This window comes from Chelonoidis abingdonii, chromosome 3 (genome assembly GCF_003597395.2).
Source record: "Chelonoidis abingdonii isolate Lonesome George chromosome 3, CheloAbing_2.0, whole genome shotgun sequence".
Taxonomy (NCBI): domain Eukaryota; kingdom Metazoa; phylum Chordata; order Testudines; family Testudinidae; genus Chelonoidis; species Chelonoidis abingdonii.
In genome coordinates this window covers 144,941,522-144,958,054 of record NC_133771.1, presented here as the reverse complement: position 1 = coordinate 144,958,054, position 16,533 = coordinate 144,941,522, and the positions used below count along the sequence as shown (strand labels likewise).

At 55.2% G+C, this 16,533-nt stretch overlaps 9 non-coding genes across 9 annotated transcripts; all 9 read right to left on the bottom strand.

The window, feature by feature from the left end:
* Window positions 1-7,327: 7,327 nt before the first annotated feature.
* On the bottom strand, window positions 7,328-7,409 carry TRNAL-CAG (transfer RNA leucine (anticodon CAG)). The gene has a single exon. It is a non-coding gene; the product is annotated as a tRNA-Leu (tRNA).
* A 133-nt stretch (window positions 7,410-7,542) lies between these two features.
* TRNAL-UAG (transfer RNA leucine (anticodon UAG)) lies at window positions 7,543-7,625 on the bottom strand. The gene has a single exon. It is a non-coding gene; the product is annotated as a tRNA-Leu (tRNA).
* Window positions 7,626-7,707: 82 nt separating this feature from the next.
* Window positions 7,708-7,789, bottom strand: TRNAL-CAG (transfer RNA leucine (anticodon CAG)). The gene has a single exon. It is a non-coding gene; the product is annotated as a tRNA-Leu (tRNA).
* A 194-nt stretch (window positions 7,790-7,983) lies between these two features.
* On the bottom strand, window positions 7,984-8,066 carry TRNAL-AAG (transfer RNA leucine (anticodon AAG)). Its single transcript has one exon. It is a non-coding gene; the product is annotated as a tRNA-Leu (tRNA).
* Window positions 8,067-8,461: 395 nt separating this feature from the next.
* Window positions 8,462-8,544, bottom strand: TRNAL-CAG (transfer RNA leucine (anticodon CAG)). Its single transcript has one exon. It is a non-coding gene; the product is annotated as a tRNA-Leu (tRNA).
* Window positions 8,545-9,897: 1,353 nt separating this feature from the next.
* TRNAL-CAG (transfer RNA leucine (anticodon CAG)) lies at window positions 9,898-9,980 on the bottom strand. Its single transcript has one exon. It is a non-coding gene; the product is annotated as a tRNA-Leu (tRNA).
* A 137-nt stretch (window positions 9,981-10,117) lies between these two features.
* Window positions 10,118-10,200, bottom strand: TRNAL-AAG (transfer RNA leucine (anticodon AAG)). The gene has a single exon. It is a non-coding gene; the product is annotated as a tRNA-Leu (tRNA).
* A 230-nt stretch (window positions 10,201-10,430) lies between these two features.
* On the bottom strand, window positions 10,431-10,514 carry TRNAL-UAG (transfer RNA leucine (anticodon UAG)). The gene has a single exon. It is a non-coding gene; the product is annotated as a tRNA-Leu (tRNA).
* An 83-nt stretch (window positions 10,515-10,597) lies between these two features.
* Window positions 10,598-10,680, bottom strand: TRNAL-CAG (transfer RNA leucine (anticodon CAG)). Its single transcript has one exon. It is a non-coding gene; the product is annotated as a tRNA-Leu (tRNA).
* Between the last annotated feature and the right edge of the window lie 5,853 nt (window positions 10,681-16,533).

Below are 16,533 nucleotides of genomic sequence, written 5' to 3'. Positions count from 1 at the left end.
CTGTCACTTTCAACTGCTAAGTCCCCAGTTTACAGTAAAAATTCTTGCTATTAGTCCCTAAATGCATGATCTTGCACTTTGCACTATTAAATTTCATCCCATTTCTATTACTCCAGTTTTCAAGGTCCTCCAGATCTTCTTATATGATATTCTGTTCCTCCTCCATTTTGTCAATACCTCCCAACTTTGTGTCATCCATAAATTTTATTAGCACGCTCCAACTTTTTGTGCCACAGTCACAAATGAAAAAGTTAAATAAGATTGGTCCCAAGATCGATCCCTGAGGAAAACTCCACTAATAACCTCTTTCCAGTCTCACAATTCACCTTTCATTATGACCTGTTGTAGTCTCCCCTTTAACCAGTTCCTTATCCACCTTTCAGTTCTCATATTAATCCCCAGCTTCTCCGATTTAACTAAAAATTTCCCATACGGAACTGCACGAATGTCTTACTGAAATCCAGGTAGATTATATCCACTGCATTTCCTTTGTCTAAAAAGTCAGTTATCTTCTCAGTTACCTTCTGCAACTTTGACTTAAAGTAATACCTCCTCCACGTTCAGCCTTGAGTTCTTCAGTCCAGTCTACTTCTCTAACTAATTCTCTTAATTTTTTAAAGTTTGTCCTTTCGAAATCAAGGACCCTAGCTGAAGACCTATTTTCCTTTATTCTTGCAGTTAGTTAGTTAGGTAGAGGTATGGTGGCTCCCAAAATGTCACCAGAAGAATTCTGGGTGGAAAGCTGTGACATTATTGACATGAACTGTGACCGTCTAGATCATTGTTGCAACCAAGGTCCTATAGTTGCACAAAATCTTGTACAAAGGAGGTCAAGTAAGGTGTCTATGAAAAGATTGTAATTTGCTGGTTATGATTATGCTGTTTTTCTGTGTGTATCAATTTTGTATTTGAAGTTATGAATATTAGCTATATACTTGCATCTCAGTGTGTTTGGTTCTAAGCAAAACCAGTGAAACATATGGCCATTTTATTGAGAAAGGACTCTTCAGATTAAGTGCCCAATCAAGAAACACTTAACTGACAATGGACCTCAGGAGACTCCAATCCACATATGAGTAGTCTCCCTAGGAACATTCAAACTAACATGTAAAGAATGGTGTCAGCCTGTAAAGAACTGAGTCATGCATGGACACATGACTTCCACGGGTGACTCAGAACTCCACATTGCTGATGTGATTTTCCACAGTAAGAACAAGGGGATCCTTCGACACGGCAAAAGGACTATAAAAGGCAGCTGCATCATCTTCATTTTGTCTTCAATCCTACTTCTTACCTCTGGAGGAACTTTGCTACAAACTGAAGCTCTAAAAAATGGACTGAATGATCCATCCAAACCTGTGGATGTACTCCAAAGACTTGATTTGAACCTGCAGTTTATTCCATCACTGCTACAAGCCTGAACCAAGAACTTTGCCATTACTGTATGTAATTGATTCCATTTAACTGATTTTCGCTTTCATCTATATTTCTTTCCTTTTATGAATAAACCTTTAGATGTTAGATTCTAAAGGATTGGAAACAGCATGATTTGTGGGTAAGATCTGATTTGTATATTGACCTGGGTCTGGGACTTGGACCTTTGGGATTGGGAGAACCTTTTTTTTCTTTTACTGGGATACTGGTTTTCATAACCATTTGTCCTCATAACGAGTGGCACCGGTGATGATACTGGGAAACTGGAGTATCTGAGGGAATTGCTTGTATGACTTCTGGTTAGCCCATATGGTAAAACAGAAGTCCTCTCTGCTTAGCTGGTTTGGCCTGCCTTAAGGAACTGCAGCTTTGGGCTGTAACTGCCCTGTTCTAAGCAATTTGTCCTGAATTGATACTCTCAGTTGTGTCCTGCCAGAGGCTGCTTTGTTACAAAAGCTTGTACAGAAGAAACTCTCGCTGTAGCCATACTTCCTCCTATTCACCAATAGATGAGTCTAGAGTCCTGGGTAAATAGTTTATATAGGTGAAGTAGCACAGTGGCCATTCTTCCTGCTGCTCACCAACAGATGGAAGCAGAGAGCTCCTATCCCCTTAGAGCTTCAGGCCACATGGATTTACAGTAGGCCATAGGTGGCGGGTTATATACTATTGCGGTGCTTGGGCTCCAGGAATATTCAGGGCTCAGTGCCCTGCTCCAGCAATATTTGGAGCTGGGTCTCTCCCCCGGCCCTGACTGGATGACCTATTTTGCCGGAGGCCAGAGCCCAATCGCAGGTCTCTCCCACAGGCCCCGCCCCACCGCGTCCCTGCCTGGAGCGGGTCCGGCTCCGTCTTCCACCTCTCCCCCTGATCCCCCCTGCCGCCGTGTCCCTGCCTTAGCTCGTACTGCAGAGAAACGGCTCTCGGCCCAGAACTTCTGTCTGTGCTGTCCGCGAGCGTCCTAGCTCGAACTGCCATCCCGCGCTTAATGGCCCAGGGCAGGCGGGTCCCTTACCCTGCCCGTTAGCCCGAGCTCGTCCAACGCCCCAAACCCCTCATCCCCAGCCAAAGCCCTCATCTCCTTCACCCTGATTCTCGTGTCCCAGCCAGAGCCCTCATGCCCCTGCACCCTAATTGCCTCAGGTGCTCAGCAGGCTAGAGCCTTCATCCCTGCGCGCATCATGAAACCTGCCAGATGCCCCAGCCGAGAGGCCCTCATCCCGTGCACTCGGAAATCCTCAGCCCTCAGCCAGAGCCCTCCATCCCCCTGCACGAAGTCCTAAATCCCCTGCCCAGCCCTGAGCTCCCACCCCGCAGCAACGAAGCCCTCATCCTCAGCCCCAACCCTCATTCCCCTGCAGCCTGAAGCCTCTGCTCCCAGCGTGGCACCACCTCTCGCCTGGTCCTACAACCCCCACCCCAGCAAAAGCCTGCACCCAAAACTTCCGTCGCAAAGCCTGCAGCCTCTCACCCCCTCCTGCACATCCACCCCCTGCCCACAGCCCGGAGGCCTGCACGCCAGGCCCCCAACGACTCCATTCCCAAAGCCGTGCACCCCTCCTGCACCCTAACCCCCAGCCCAGAACCTGCACGCCAGACCTCTCCCCTGAAACCCGCGCCACCAGCCTTAAGGTCAGGTGTGAGGGTGGAGTTTGAGGGGGTCAAGAGTTGGGGGGGCGGATTCTGGGGCGACCACTCCAACTTTCTACAGCTGACTTGCCGTGCCATCGCACTAGGTTCATAACAGATAGAGAGAAAATTATGCTAAACACATAGGCATACTGTGCACGCTGATAAGCTAGGCTTGGCTGGGCCCTCTTTCTCTTGCTGGAAATCTTGTCATAAGATATCTACTTTGTTCTCTCTCTCAGTGCTGATGCGAATTATACTGCCTCCAAACACTACAATGATTAGCAGCTTCGCGGCTGATTCCTCTAATTAGGCTGATTGGGCTCTGGCCTCCGGCAAAATAGGTCGCCATAAAAATGTAAAGTGTTTTTTTTTTTTTGGTAAGGCACATTGGGTATTGCCATAAAAGCAATGACAGTTAGTCACCCATACTTAGTTGCAGTAGCTGTTATTCCTGGTATCAGTTTTCTGCAGATAAGTGTTAAACAACAGCTGTTTCACATTAAGGATCTTAAAAAAAAAAAGTACAACATCTCATTAACTGCTATTTCACTCATTCATAACAGACCCACTTTAGAGATCTTTAGTTAGCAGCTCTTGCTGTTCATGCTAAGTGGCACTCAGTTCCATTGCTATTAGGATCATTTGGAGAGTGGTACACATCACATAGCGCAATTGTGAACATTCTGAAATCACAATTTCTGTTTAGCATGTTCCACATCACATTGTTGATGAAGCTATCTGCATGTATGATAGGAAATGTCACAGTCTGAATGCATTTGTATAGATGCATTATAGCATATAGCTACACAGCACCGCAAACAGGGGATTCTGAGAGAGGGCGAAGGAGCTCCCCTGCTGAACAAAGAAGGTGTGAGTACTAACCTTGGGGTGAATGAGGCTGTTTAATTTTTCTTTTTCTTTCAGGTTATTTCAGTTACACAGTCAATTGGGTCAGCTGGGATTGTGTGCTGGGGACACTTTGGTCCCTTGATCATCCTTGATCAGCTTCAATCAGCCTTGTGAGCATCCTCCCCACCCCCCCCGTGTGCTTAATGAGAGAGTAGGACTGACCTAGGAGGGACAGCCTTAAAAGTCAGAGACTAAGGGCATGGCTACACTTGCAGCTGTAGAGTGCTTTGCGTTAAACCAGCCTTCATAGAGCATAGAAGGGAAGGCACTGTAGTCTGTCCACACTGACAGTGCACTGGCGTGGACACATTAGCAGCTTTTGCAATGGCCACAGACAGCAGTGCATTGTGGTAGCTATCCCAGGATGCAAGTGGCTGCAAGGTGCTTTTCAAATGGGGTGGAGTGTGATAGGGAATGTGGTGTGTAGGTGGTGGGCGAGAGAGAGTGGGTTTTTTGCGGGGGCTTGCTCAGCTTGTTCACACTTAGGCCCATGCATTGTAGCCAAGGCACAGCAAATGTTATTCCGCTTGCTGAGGTGGAGTACCCGGAGCACTCTAGCTGCAGAGTCGGAGTGCTGTACGTGCCTTGCCAGCGTGGATGGGGAGTGAACTAGTGCACATGGGCTGCTTTATTGCACACTAAGTCGCAAGTGTAGCCAAGCCCTAAGCCAGCAAGGGAAGCTTGCAAACAGGGAAGTTTGATAAAGGGTGTCATAAAATAATCCTTAACGTTAGGAAGGGCCTCATCACCAGTGCCAACACTGCTCCTGTCTCCTCTACCTGCACTTGTATCCAGCCAGAACACCTAACCATGGATGCCTATACAAAGATCCTGGTGTGGCTTTGCAAAGACTGTGGTTTGCATTTCCTACTGACAGAAATCCAGGCTGAGGCGACCATCCAATGTCAGAGGTGCCTACTGGTGGACTCTCTCAGGAAGCAGGTGGGAGAGTGAGGAGTGATGTCTATACTGAGGAGCATACATGCACATGAGGCCATCATTGACATGGAGACTGCCAAGGCTGAGGATGATAGCCAGCTAGAGAGGACTTTGGTCACACCCCCCCCCCACCCACACCAGGCGTGGGGAGAGGATAAGATGCTCGTATAGGGAGGACACTGCCTGATGGTTATGTCTGGCAGAAGGCAGTCCTTCACCCCAAACCCCCATGCCACGCACGATGGTGATGGAGCACTGTTAGGCTGCACTGGCAATGAGGCATCACCCAGCAAAGATGGAGAGGAGAATCCACGTAACCCCAAGACTGAGAGGATCACAGACATCACTCCCAGGAGGAAAAGTAGCGTAGTAGTGGTTGGAGATTTTCTTGAGGGGGATGGAGGCAAACATCGAATGACCTGACATGGCATCCCAGGAGGTATGCAGCCTACCGAGGACATTGAAGCAGGATTGTTGAGGAACGACCAGACCACTTACCAATAGCCGATGCTACTCGCCCATATGAGCACTCCAAGGTATGAACCTAGGCAGATCAGCAGTGACTACAGGGCATCGGGCATGAGGGAAGGGGAGTTGGAAGTGCAGGTGGTGGACTCTTCAGTCCTTCTAATTAAAGAAAGAGTTCTTGGCCAACAGATCAATCCTAACAGTCAAAGCTTGAAAGCGAGGATGGTGTCGCCAGGAGGACGTGGACTTTTTTACTATGGGATGGTATACTGGGAAGATGGATTATGGAATATCCTGTGCCTTTTCCCCGAAGCCCCAGAAGAGGAAGCTGTAATTCCGCATCGGACGATCTTAAAAGCAAGCGCCTGCCCGAAAAGAAGAGAAGCGAGCCCCAAGGAAACAAAAGTCCAGCGAGCAGCTGTCAGGAGTGGGATTCGAAACCAGGCCGCTAACAGGAGACTGCGACCTGAACGCAGCGCCTTAGACCGCTCGGCCACCCTGACGGCCTGCGGCACGCCCCGTCGGGAGCTGTCGGCCGAGAGGCCAACGCTCAGGCGCGAGGGGAAGTGGAGGCCCGCTCCGGCGGCCCCTTCCCTAGCGCCAAGAAAAAGGGGCCCGGCCTCCCACCGGCCCGAGAAGGGACTGTCAGGGGTGGGATTCGAACCCACGGTCATCCTTCGAGCCCTCTTCAACAATTTGTATTGGTGTTGAGCAAAAACATGGTGGGCCCTGTTCATCTTCGCTGCTTGATGCAACACTGTCCAGGGGCTCTGCGTCCTCTAGAAAGGCATCGTTGAGCTCCTGAAAGATTTTCAGAAAAGAAACACTGTAAGTACCCAGCTGCTGTTTAACTTACACCCCCCCCCCATTCCCGTGTTCTAGCCTCATTACCCCCACACTGCCATTTCTTAATCGTTCATTTACCTGAACCCATCTTTTCCGTTTGCCTTGTCCACCAGTGACTCTCCAAGCAGCGATCTGAGAGGTGGACAAAGAGAGGCTATCAGGCACTTTGGGGTGTCTCACGAGAGTTTCGGGGTCGGATCCGGCATATCCAACAATGGCTGGGCCAAAGGGCTCCCGCGGTCACCCCTTCTTCTCCTCAGAACTGTCACTGATGTAACATTTTCTCCGTGGATAGTCAAAGACCTCAGGGCTAAAACAAAGTCCGAAGTTCAATGGGGGTGGTAAAGGAGTCCATTTTCCTCTAGCAGCCTTTCCATGCTTTCTAAAACACGTGTCCTTGGTAAGAAATGGCCTCCTCTGTCCAGCGCTGGGAACTTATGGGGTATTGATGCCAACTCGGGTTGGCGAGGGCATTGGGAGGAGTTCTTAGAGGGTCACCCCCGATTGGTCAAAATCTCCTCTCGGGTGGTTCTTTTGGGAGGAAATCCATCCTGATTGGTAGAGGGTGGTGGGAGGAGTTCTTAGAGGATCACATGACCCACTTCTAAATGGGGTCACCCCAACCTGGAAGTCACCCTATTGGTCAAATCTCCTCTATGGGTGGTCCTTTCGAGAGGAAACCCCTCCTGATTGGTAGAGGGTAGTGGGAGGAGTTCTTGGGGGTCACATGACCCACTTTGCTTCCGGTCATGTGGCCATCTTGACCCCGGAAATAATACCCCCGTAGGGCGGGACTTCTGGTGATAGGTGGGAGGGACAACAGGGGTCAAGCCGCAGGGCAGGAAGCAGGAAGCGCGCCTCTGACGAGCTCTAGGCCAGCGCCCGCCCGAAAAGAAGCGAAGCGAGCCCCAAGGAAACAAAAGCCACAGCGGCTGTCAGGAGGGGATTCCAACCCACGCCTCAGGAGGAGACTGCGCCCTAAACGCAGCGCCTTGGACCGCTCGGCCACCCTGACCAAGCTGGGAGGATAAGCGGCGAAGAAGAACAGCCCCGCCCCGCTCTCCCAGGCCACAGCCCGAGGGGCCGGAAAGAGAGGGCTTGTCAGGGGTGGGATTCGAACCCACGCCTCCAGAGGAGACTGCGACCTGAACGCAGCGCCTTAGACCGCTCGGCACCCTGACGGCCTGCGGCACGCCCGTCGGGAGCTGTCGGCCGAGAGGCCAACGCTCAGGCGCGAGGGAAATGGAGGCCCGCTCCGGCGGCCCTCCCTAGCGCCAAGAAAAGGGGCCCGCCTCCACCCGCCCGAGAAGGGACTGTCAGGGGTGGGATTCGAACCCACGCTCCAGGAGGAGACTGCGGCCTAAACGCAGCGCCTTGGACCGCTCGGCCACCCTGACCAAGCTGGAGGGAAAGCGGCGAGAAGAACAGCCCCGCCCCCTCTCCACAGGCCACAGCCCCGAGGGCCGGAAAGAGAGGGCTTGTCAGGGTGGGATTCGAACCCACGCCTCCAGGAGGAGACTGCGACCTGAACGCAGCGCCTAGACCGCTCGGCCACCCTGACGGCCTGCGGCACGCCCCGTCGGAGCTGTCGGCCGAGAGGCCAACGCTCAGGCGCGAGGGAAAGGAGGCCCGCTCCGGCGGCCCCTTCCCTAGCGCCAAGAAAAAGGGGCCCGGCCTCCCACCCCCCGAGAAGGGACTGTCAGGGGTGGGATTCGAAACCAAAAAGGGGCCCGGCCTCCCACGCCCGAGAAGGGACTGTCAGGGGTGGGATTCGAACCCACGCCTCCGGGGAGACTGCGACCTTAACGCAGCGCCTTGGACCGCTCGGCCACCCGACCCGGGCCCGGGGGCTGCCGGCGCTCTCTTGCCCGCCACTGCGGGGGCGGTTGGCGCACGCCACGCTCCGAGTCCCTCTCTGGCTTGGACGGGGCGCAGGCCAGAGTGGGCACGCCTTTTCGCCCAAGCCGCAGGCAGGAAGCAGGAAGCGCGCCTCTGACGACTCTAGGGCCAGCGCCCGCCCGAAAAGAAGCGAAGCGAGCCCCAAGGAAACAAAAGCCCAGCCGGCGGCTGTCAGGAGTGGATTCCAACCCACGCCTCCAGGAGGAGACTGCGGCCTAAACGCAGCGCCTTGGACCGCTCGGCCACCCTGACCAAGCTGGGAGGGAAAGCGGCGAAGAAGAACAGCCCCGCCCCGCTCTCCACAGGCCGAGCCCCGAGGGGGAAAGAGAGGGCTTGTCAGGGGTGGGATTCGAACCCACGCCTCCAGGAGGAGACTGGACCTGAACGCAGCGCCTTAGACCGCTCGGCCACCCTGACGGCCTGCGGCACCGCCCCGTCGGGAGCTGTCGGCCGAGAGGCCACGCTCAGGCGCGGGAGGAAGGTGAGGCCCTCGGCGGCCCCTTCCCTAGCGCCCAAGAGGAAGAAGCCGGGCCGCGGGCCTTGCCGCAGCCCGGGCCCCGAGAAAGGGACTGTCTAGCCCAGTGGTGAGGGGAGCTTCGCCGTTACCCCAAGGAGACCGTCGCAGTCCTCTCCCCCCTCCACCCACTGACTGTGCCGCGACTAGGGGTACAGAGTAGCGAACCCTCATACTGCAGCGCCACCCCTTGGACGGTATGCTTTGCACGATCCCACCCCGACAGCACCTCTGACCCGGCCTGGTGTCTCTGCCGGCTGTCCGGACGCAGATAGTGAGCGGCTCTCTGCTTCATTTTCTTAGGCGCAGCTAGGACAGGGGCCGCGCGGACGGGCCTCCGCACTTGCCCCCTCGCGCTGACGTTGGCCTCTGGACCAGCTTCACGGCAGGGCGTATGTTGCAGCTTTCAGCGCCGTGCCGTCTCCGCAGCGAGCCGGTCAGGGTGGCCTGAGCGGTCCTAAGGCTCCCGTCTTGCGTTGGCCATTGGAGCGTGCACCAGGCGTCTCCAGCCCTGCGCGAGAGGCGGGTGGTCATCCGAATCCCCATCCCTGATCAACTCTCCTCTCTCCACCCTCGTGGCTCCCGCCTGTGCGCAGAGCAGGGGACGGCGTGCTCTGCCATTGGTGGTCTTACCGCGGGCGTTTCACATTCGCCACTGTGGATCAGCAGGGTGGCCGGACGCGTCCTCATAGGCGCGCGTCCGCGCTTTAGGCCGCAGTCTCCTACGACGCAGCTTGGACGGTCAGGTGGGTGGAATGCCCCACTCTGACAGCCGCCGCAGTGCGGGCTGTTCGTGCGAACGCCCGCCTCCGGGGGAGACTGCGACCTTAACGCAGCGCCTTGGACCGCTCGGCCACCCTGACCCGGGCCCGGGGGCTCCGGCCCCGTTGCCCGCCACTGGAGCGGGGCGGTTGGCGCACGCCACGCTCCGCAGTCCCTCTCTGGCTTGGACGGGCGCAGGCCAGAGTGGGCACGCCTTTTGCCCAAGCCGCAGGGCAGGAAGCAGGAAGCGCGCCTCTGACGAGCTCTAGGGCCAGCGCCCGCCGAAAGAAGCGAAGCGAGCCCCAAGGAAACAAAAGCCCAGCCGGGGCTGTCAGGGGGGATTCCAACCCACGCTCCAGGAGGAGACTGCGGCCTAAACGCAGCGCCTTGGACCGCTCGGCCACCCTGACCAAGCTGGGAGGGTAAGCGGCAAGAAGAACAGCCCCGCCGCCGCTTCCACAGGCCACAGCCCCGAGGGGCGGAAAGAGAGGGCTTGTCAGGGGTGGGATTCGAACCCACGCCTCCAGGAGGAGACTGCGACCTGAACGCAGGCCTTAGACCGCTCGGCCACCCTGACGGCCTGCGGCACGCCCCGTCGGAGGCTGTCGGCCGAGAGGCCAACGCTCAGGCGCGAGGGAATGGAGGCCCGCTCCGGCGGCCCCTTCCCTAGCGCCAAGAAAAAGGGGCCCGGCCTCCCACCCGCCGAGAAGGGACTGTCAGGGGTGGGATTCGAACCCACGCCTCCGGGGGAGACTGCGACCTTAACGCAGCGCCTTGGACCGCTCGGCCACCCTGACCCGGGGGGGGCTGCCGGCGCTCTCTTGCCCGCCACTGGCGGGGCGGTTGGCGCACGCCACGCTCCCGAGTCCCTCTCTGGCTTGGACGGGGCGCAGGCCAGAGTGGGCACGCCTTTTCGCCCAAGCCGCAGGGCAGGAAGCAGGAAGCGCGCCTCTGACGAGCTCTAGGGCCAGCGCCCGCCCGAAAAGAAGCGAAGCGAGCCCCAAGGAAACAAAAGCCCAGCCGCGGCTGTCAGGAGTGGGATTCCAACCCACGCCTCCAGGAGGAGACTGCGGCCTAAACGCAGCGCCTTGGACCGCTCGGCCACCCTGACCAAGCTGGAGGGTAAGCGGCGAAGAAGAACAGCCCCGCCCCGCTCTCCACAGGCCAGCCCCGAGGGGCCGGAAAGAGAGGGCTTGTCAGGGGTGGGATTCGAACCCACGCCTCCAGGAGGAGACTGCGACCTGAACGCAGCGCCTTAGACCGCTCGGCACCCTGACGGCCTGCGGCACCGCCCGTCGGGAGCTGTCGGCCGAGAGGCCAACGCTCAGGCGCGAGGGGAATGGAGGCCGCTCCGGCGGCCCCTTCCCTAGCGCCAAAGAAAAGAGGGCCCGGCCTCCACCGCCGAGAAGGGACTGTCAGGGGGGGATTCGAACCCCGCCGCCATAGATAAGTGCCTCTCCTAGCCCCCAGCCCCATTCTCCCCCAGTGACCTCCTTGCAGGGGTCTGCAATGCTTCAGGTATGCTGCATCCCCTGCTCCTCATTTTCCTCTTAGACCCCCACCTTCCTGTTCCTCCCCTTCTCCTGAGGCCCTTCCCCTGTTCCTTCTCTTCACCTCAAGCGTGGTCCCCGGCCTGGACAGAGCTGGATTGTGGTGAGAACTGGCCAGGGAGCCCAGGCCACTGTTGGGAGCCCCAGACTCTCCACCTTTAATTGTGGTGTGTCCTGGTGAATGGTAAGACGGGCTAGCGGCTGTTCTTGGGTCCCCTGACCCTCCTGCCCAGGGAAGGTGGAACATCAGGGCTGTCTGGCCAGCTCTTACCACAGCAAGGCTCCAGTTTCCAGCCTGGGCAGGGTCGGGGATATGAGGGAAGTGGAGGAGCAGAGGGTGGTGCCTCAGGGGGAAGAATGGACTCCCGGGCTCCTGCATTAATCATCTTTCTAACATGACTCAGTCACAAGCACCTTTCTGAGGGCATCGGGGAACGGTGGGTGTCCGTGGTCCTTGAATAGCCTCTGACCACACATGGTGCCACACTCATGGAGCATCCAGCGCCCAGACTGCTCAGGAAGGGCCAGGGCTGCAACTGCAGAAGAGCTTTGATCTTGGCTGTGCAGCTTTTTTCATGACGTAGATTTTTACCCAGAGTCAGGAAAGCGACAGGCAAGGTCTAATGGGAAACAATAGCCACATCTATTCTCTTTATTAACTGCATCAACAGGAATTCTGAAGTCAGAGCAGCCAAGGATACGGCTTTTTATGGGCCAACATCCCACCAGTCCCCTGTCTCTCCAGAAACACAAGAACTTTGTTCATGTCACTGGCTCCCTTGGTCTCCTTTCCCCATCGCAGTGTCCTCCCTCACCAGCGGATCAGGACATCCGTCTCCCATTGTGCCAGGGCTTAGACCTCATCTGAACTTCTCTACGAAGTGGAGATAAGTAGCTCATATCATCTCAGATGGAATGGTCCAGGATGGAATAGGTGGCTGTGGTCCATGTTTTTTGTGTCCTAAGTCACCAGTGCCATAGCCAGGTGATGAATTGAGCTGTCACTTGAAGAACACCCTGATTATCCTCACACGAAGGTGTTTGCGTTTCATGCTGTACATGATTGGATTCATCAGAGGCAGGACCAGTAGGTATACATATCCCAGGAAAATCTGAAGCCAGTGAGAAGAGCTATTCCCGAATCTGTGTATCACAGGCAAGCCAAGCCTTGGTGTGTGGAAAAGCAAGACAGCACAGAGGTGGGCCACATAGGTGTTCAGGGCCCTGAGGGACTCCATGTGGGATGTGATGCTCAGCACTGTTCTGAGGATCATCACATAAGAGAGGCAGATGAACGGCGAGTCTAACCCCACTGTTAAGAGTGCAACGGACAAGCCATAGATGCTGTTGACTGTGATATCTGAACAAACTAACTCCATGACTTCTTGGTACACACAGAAGGAATGCGCCCCGGTCGGGAGCTGTCGGGCGAGAGGCCACGCTCAGGCGCGACGGTGGAAGTGGAGGCCCCTCGGCGGGCCCCATTTCCTACGCCAGAAAAAGGGGGCCTCCTCCCCGGCCCCGAGAAGGGACTGTCGGGTGGGATTCGAACCCACGCCTCCGGGGAGACTGCGACCTTAAGCAGGCCTTGGCACCGCTCGGCCACCCTGACGGCCTGTGTGCACCCCCTTCGGGCTGTCGCCGAGCGGCCAACGCTCTCAGGCCCGCAGGGGCAGTGGCGCCGCTCGGCGGCACCCTTCCTAGCGCCAGAAAAAGGGGCCCGGCCTCCCACCGGCCCGAGAGGACTGTCAGGGGTGGGATTCAAACCCCATCCTAGTTGATGACAGTCATTGTCTCAGACAGTGCTTCTTAGATTTGGTCAGCCATTCTTAGGATGCATGTTTTTGTCCTTCAAAATCAGCTTTGGAACCACATATTGTGGCATGGCAGTTTGCTTTTCTGTTTGTCTTGCTATGCAATTTGTAATTTCATAATAGTGTAATGGCAGTCGCTAGATCACCCCACGCAGAGAGGATTAATTGCGCCACCGGGTTGCCTCGAGCCCTTCTGGAGTGAGCTGCATTAAGTTTCGCCTGTCCCCCACCTGTGTGCGGGGGCTCAATTTGTGTTTTTGGTATATAACCCTCGCCTAGCTGGCGAAGTCGTGAGCCAGCGACAGGAGGTGGCACAGGGAGATTTTCAGAGGGAAGTTGGCCGGGGGGAGAGCATGGGACACAGGGGCCCTCAGGGAGGGGGATGGTCGCATGCCAGCCAGGCGGCCCCTGTGGGTTCCAGCCCCCGACAATAGCTCAGTAGGCCTTTTCGAAACCGATACAGGTGCCCCATAGCTCCCGAGGAGGTGGAGAATGGAGGGCCTTGCCTCATGCGAGGAAGACATCAGGAAACATTTGAACGTAGTCCGTCGATGGAAACACAAGTCCAAGAAGGGGACACACGACAGCTCCAAATGAAGGAGTACAGCGCTGGAAGGAAGGTGAAGAGCCATGGAAAGAGAAAGGGACAGCTGAGCCGAGCACTGCCTGCGTAGCCTGCCACCTACATACTTGCAGCTACCTGTGAGATGATGGTTCCCGCTCACCAGAGACGGAGATGCAGACAACAGCCGACTGCAGTCATTAAGGGGTCCAACAACTGACTTGATTTGCTCAACTGAGAGTCGGATTAATGTATGAAAGTGTATTTTTAGATGTATGGTGGCTGCATGGAGGGGGCGGGCTCAGCAGCCATAAACTCTCATGTCTCGGTTTTCAGCTGCGTCACACTGCGGAGTTACAGGTCAGGCATCGGTGTTCCGAACCAATACCGCTGATCCATGTGTAGGGAGTGTTTTTATTTCTCTCTTTTTCCTGTCTAAGGGCATCGGTATTTTTTTTGTGGTATGGCTTAGAGTTCGGAACATTGGATAGACTGGGATTCAATAGGAAAGGTTGTGCTATTCTATGAATAACTTCTCTCTGTCACCTGTCTTGTCTGTTGCTGATTGCTTTCACATTTTGCTCACTGTCCGATGTGCCTCTCTGTGGTTGGTCATGGCAAGTGTAGTCACGGTGGAAATCCCTGCTCGCAGCCCTGAGGGGTAAAAAACACGCCCCAGGGATGGTGGGCCGGGGGCTGGTATGAAAGCTACGCTTTTGAGTGGGCGATTGGGGAGGTGGCATGCAGCTGCGGCCACAGCCCAAACTGAGCCACAAGGCCTTATAAAAAGGGCAGAGAAAGCGAGGGAGCCCAGAGAGTCTTCTTTGCCTGTAGAGGGAGAAGGGCTTGGGCTCAGAGCAGAGCTAGCTGGTATTAGGGTAAAGAGAGTGCTGGGAAAGTGCAAGGAAGCTGGGACTCATGCTGGAAAGCCCCAGGCTGCAGCCTAGAATTAGGCCCAAGGGAGATCTGGGGTTGTAGGTGTGAACCCAGGGTAATGGCCAAGGCAGCATCAGCACTCCTTTGCGATGATAGCTGCTGATACTAGGCATCTGCCCAGGGTTTGGGGGCTAGACAATGCTGGCAGAAGCCTAACACTGAAGCAAGTTGGGGATAAGAGGGGAGGGTTCCGAGGAGAGGGAAACCCCTAAGGAATAGCGGGTTACTGGCCGAGGAGGGGCAGAACCCACGTAAAAGGGGCACACGGGGTCCAGGGCGCGGACACAGGGCCATAGCAGGAGCAAGGCGGATCACACAGCACTGCAAGAGGGTGATCACACCTGCAAGTTTGAGCTAATTCCAGAGTGACCAGCAGGAGAACGCTGCAAGGGGGTGAGTTCCGCCCAGATTAAAAGCAGGAATCCACGCCCCCAATGCTGGGTTGGACGGGTAGTGGCCACTGGACTTTTGAACTCCTTTGGGCAGGAGTGTGGGTCCGGTCACGTGCGCCAGTATTACCTGGGTAATATTCCTGTGAACCCAGGCAACTCTGTATCACATCCAACACAGCACTGACAATGGTTTCAGGCACAAAATGCCTTACATCTTGCAAACGGCATAGACACCTTCAGCAGGTCATCTAGCCAAACCCCCTGGTCAAAGCAGGATCGATGCAACCTAATCATCCCAGCCCAGGGCTTCTGTCTAGGGCCTCCATCCTAGAGGAGATTCCACCCCTCCCTAGGGAACCCTTGGGAGGTTTCATTTAAAAATCCAATGACACTGATCATTAACATCATTGCAAAAAAATGTATAACCATGGGTGCTATGTGACATCGAATGGGTACCTACTAAATTCATACCTTTAAAGCCTGTGATTAAAGCTGTTTTAAGCCAGGTCGACAAAATACTGATAAACAAAGCTTTCCTGCCAGACAAAGGGCGCAGAATACCTCCAACTGGGTGTGATCCATAAATCAATGGGCTTACTCATTTTTAGAGGGTGTTGCACAAGAAGAGGAGTTATCCCTGGGCTGTTTTTAACCCCTTCAGGGCTGGAGCAGGGATCCACCGTGCTACACTGCCTGACCCCACAGAGGGCACTCGGACAGTGAGCATGTGAGCAAAAATCAGCCAGACAAGCGGCTGACAGAGAGAGTTTTCAGTGCCACCTTACTATATGAACCCATCTATCCAATGTCCGAACTCTAGCCATACCCATCACCGATGCCTTAGAGGAAAGAGAGAAATAAAAACCTCCCTGACCACATGGTGCGGGGTCGGACAGATGCCTGCCTGTAACCCGCAGGTGAGCAGCTGAAAACCGAGACATGAGAGTTTATGGCTGCTGAGCCCTGCCCCCTCCATGCAGCCCCATCATACAATCACATTCATACGTATCCGACTCTCATTGAGCATCAAGTCAGTTGTTGACCCCTATGACTGCAGTCAGGCTGTTGTTCTGGCATCTCAGTCCTCTGGTGAGCGGAACCAGTCATCTCACAGGTAGCTGCAATATGTAGGTGGCAGGCTACAGCCAGGCATGCTCGGACATCACTGTCCTTCTCTTTCCATGGCTCTTCACCTTCCTTCCAGCGTACTCCTTCATTGGAGCTGTCGTGTCCCCTTTTGGACTTGTGTTTCCATGACGGACTACGTCAAATGCTTCCGGTCTCCTCCCAGAGGCAAGGCCCTCCATTCTCCACCTCCTCGGGGAGCTACTCGGGGCACCTGTTCCGGTTTCCGAAAGGCCATACTGAGCATTGTCGGGGCTTGGAACCCACAGGGGCCCTGGCTGGCATGCGACCATCCCCCTCCCTGGGGCCCTGTGTCCCTGCTCTCCCCCCGCAACTCCCTCTGAAACTCCCCTGTTTGCCACTCCTGTTCGCTGGCTCACGACTTCGCCAGCTGCGCGAGGTTATATACCAAACAACACAAATGAGCCCCACCGCACACAGGTGGGGGAACAGCAAAACATTAATGCAGCTCACTCCAGGAAGGATCAGGCCAAAAAGGAACATGCAGAAGGCATTCCTGAAAACACAGATCAGCGACTGCCATCTACACTATATAAAATTACAAATCATGGCATACAAATCAAACAGAAAAGCATAAAACTGCCATGCACACAATATGTGGTTCCAAATGCTGATTTTTAAAAGGACAAAAAACATGCATCCTAAGAATGGCTGACCAATCTAAAGCACTGTCTAACATTTACTGTCATCCAATCGAGATGGGTGGTTGATCGACTACGTCCCTCTCGTT